Raw genomic sequence first — 3,666 nt, forward strand, 5'->3', positions numbered from 1 at the left:
CATTTTGACTTAATGGTGTTGAGGCCTACTTTGTTTTGGCAGTTGTTAAAAAAATATATTTTTTATATCTTATTTCACCTTTATTTAACCAGGTAGGCTAGTTGAAAACAAGTTCTCATTTACAACTGCGACTTGGCCAAGATAAAGCAAAGCAGTGCGACACAAACAACACAGAGTGGAATAAACAAACATGGAATAAACAAACATACAGTCAATAACACAATAGGGGGGAAAAGTATATAAACAGTGTGTGCAAATGAGGTAAGATAAGGGAGGTAAAGGCAATAAATAGGCTATAGCTGTTAAAATTTTGCGGGCTCAAGTGATGAATCATGTAATGCCGGTCAGACTATGCTCCGCCCATGCTAGTTATTTTATCAATATTGCACAGGTGTTGAACAATGAAGAATTGTGGCAGAACTAATTTAACTCTCTCTGCTAGTTCTTCACTGGGCAGACGTGAGAGAGGATAGTGTTTATCATGTTCTTGATGATGGGAGGACATGGGTGGATATCGTGAGGGTGGTGGTGGGCAAGGGTCATCTCCCAGGTGTCCAATAACAAGATATTCAGGCCCCTGAACATGGCCTTGAGTACCCCGTCCAACTGCACTGAGAACCAGTCACTGAAGATGAGGCTCTCCTGTAGGCTTTGGGCCCGGAGGTTGGCTGAGCGCACCACTACCACGGTTTTCGGAGCCCGGTCCAGAAGCCGCACCACCGCCCTTCGAATGTGGCGTTGTCGGCGAATGTAGGCCTGCACAGGGAAGGTGCTGAAATGAGCCCAAATGCTGATGACGACAATAGTGTCTGAGCCCCCGGCAAGGCCATCCAGCTCGTTAGCTACATAGCGCAGCTGACTGACGCTGATAGGGGTCCAGGAGATGGGGGGACCATGGCTCCGGTACTTCAGCAGGATGTTATGGGGGATGTCCACTGCCATGAAGGGCCCTGCGCTCACAGGACTTTGAAGGTTGAACTCCCTCAGCTCTTTGACAGAGAGAGGGAGATAAATGTTGAGGGAGAGAGAGGGAGAGAGAATTTGAATACACCTGAGACAGCTGAGTTTGAGATGTAATTGTATTGGCAAACAGCAGTCACCTGGCAAGAAGCTGGTGAGGAACTCGTAGTACTGTCTGACGGTGGAGTCTCCATACATGTACACCAACTTGCCCTTCAGACACTGAGTAATGGCAGTGGGGTCGTTAAACTGGTGCATCACGACACCACCCAGCCCCCGCCATGACCCTTGGAAGTAATACCCAGAGGCTGTGGTTCTGATAGGCGCTGCCTTTTCACTGTTGCTTTCCACCTCTTGTTTGTCTGAAATACAAGAGGAGCCATGAGGCACCAGCTACCACCACTTTACAGAAACTCAGATTTTCTTCACACTACAAAACTCCTACCTTTTTTCTTAGGTAGCACAGTGACACTGTCATACGCCTTAGCATGAATACGTGTTTTGAGGTTTACGCCACTAAAAAAGATAGAGAATCATTTTACATTTGAAAGCAAGCAATAACATTCCCCAGAACCATACTCTGTAATTTATATATGACAAAAGGCAAATATATATGTCCAAGGTAAAACTTACATTTATTCCCAAAACCACTCTTTTTTTACCCCGCACTTACCTTTGGAAAAGCAGTGCTTCTTTCTTGGTTATCAGATCTTTCTGGTAGCCTGCCTTGAAGTGGTTGATCCGTGTATCACAGCTCAGCAGCAGCTTGGGCTTGTAGCAGTACCAGGGTTCACCTGTGGGGGGTCTGTGTAATTGCACAGCGGCTGCTGGTTAGTTGGCAGGCACAGGTTACACATGGTGGTCTCAGACAGTAATCCAGAGCGAAACAGGCTCTTGTAAAGCACCCTGTCGGGGTGTTCCTCACGTAAGCGCCGTAGAACAGGAACTGCCTCACTAGGATGGACCAATGTCACGTCCACCCATACAGACCCCTCCCACAGTAATGGAAAAATGGCAGAATAAGTCCCATTCCCGTGGTCCAACACATGTCCTGCAACACCCGCCTCCAGCTCTGGGGAGTGCAGCCGGGCCAGCAAGAAGTCCCCGCCATGGCTCTTGGGAAGTCCCTGGAAATCTTTCATAATGACCAGAGCCTCCAGCTGGTCCCCCACGTGCCACTCTCTCCTACCCCCTGCAGGGAGGATTGCAAACAGGCTGTGTGCAGGGTCACTGGTCTGGTTCAGGGGTGAAGACGTGGACCATGGCTGAGGCTCTGGCCAGGCGATGGACTCCAGGAGGTAACGCTCCTCCAGAGCCTCCTCAGGTGAGGGATTTGTACCCAAGTGGCTACAGAAGCGTCGCTCGCGGTCCAGGGGAGGAGGGCCCTCTGAGTGGATCCTGTGTGGGTCCAATTTCCGCTGTGGAGGAGAATAGAGGTCACTAAGGGGGAATGGGTGGTAAGCAATGGAGGCTGCAGAGGGGATGACGGCTCATAATAATGGCTGGAATGGAGCAAATGGAATGGCATCAAACACATCAAAGACGTGGTTTCCATGTGGTTGATACCACTCCATTTATTCCATTCCAGTCATTATTATGAGCTGTCCTCCCCTCAGCAGCCTCCACTGGTGGTAGGCTAATGTAGGTAGATGGTAATGGGAGAAGAACACTTTCTCTCCTCACCTCCAGAATGTTGTTGTTGCGTAAAAGGAAGACAAGGCCTGTCAGGGTCAGCAGGAGGAAGATGCAGATATATTTGGACAGGCGCTTCCACATGGCCCCAGTCGCCAATCCCCCTGATATTGACATAAATAAGCTGTTCATCTACTCTGTGTTTGCATAGCATGTGGCTGTTACACTCAAAATACAACAACATGATTTCTCCACTTGGCTGTATTTGATTTCCTAAAACAGGGTGTGCGTTTATCAGACCTAGACAAGAACCCCAAAAAATCCTGTTGACCTGGCCGAGGCACACCAGATTAAGAATGTCACATTTTCCCATGTGACTGTTGCTTTACCCCTTTCAGAAGTGAGCCAGTTGTAAAACATTGACCCATAACCGTAACAGCCTTTGTGCAACAGTAACCACTTCAAAAATTACATTTATAGAGTAAAGGGTCTGAATACTTATGTAAATGTAATTCTTTATTTTTATAAATTAGCAGGTTTTGATTTGTCATTATGGGGTATTGTGTGTAGATTAATGAGCAAAAAAACGATTTAATACATTTTGGAATAAGGCTGTAAAGTAACAAAATGAAGAAAAAGTCAAGCGGTCTGAATACTTTCCCGAAGGCACTGTACATTCTACAGACCCTACTGAGTATTCCCTACAATACTTTTACTGCTGCACCCAGAATAGTTATTGCTCTAAGTCAATATGTATTCCATCACAGGAAGTTGGTGGCACCTTAATTGGGGAGAACAGGCTCATGGTAAGGACAGGAGCGGAATCAGTGGAATGGTATCAAATACATCAAACACATGTTTTCCAGGTGGTTGATGCCATTACATTTGCTCTGTTATGGCCATTATTATGAGCCGTTCCATATACATTCCATATACAGTGTTTCGCATTGGGGGCATTTATTTAAACTTGGAACATGTTTTAAAACACAAATTTAATATAAATGTCACTTAAATATGAACAAATATGAATCATTGTTAATGTTTAGACAATAATTTCTCATATACTGTATTATG

General features: G+C 46.0%; 1 pseudogene; it reads right to left on the reverse strand.

Annotated features, from left to right (window-relative positions):
• Positions 1–204: 204 nt before the first annotated feature.
• LOC120049597 lies at positions 205–3,135 on the reverse strand (annotated as a pseudogene).
• Between the last annotated feature and the right edge of the window lie 531 nt (positions 3,136–3,666).

The sequence above is a fragment of the Salvelinus namaycush genome, chromosome 6 (assembly GCF_016432855.1).
Source record: "Salvelinus namaycush isolate Seneca chromosome 6, SaNama_1.0, whole genome shotgun sequence".
NCBI classification, from domain to species: domain Eukaryota; kingdom Metazoa; phylum Chordata; class Actinopteri; order Salmoniformes; family Salmonidae; genus Salvelinus; species Salvelinus namaycush.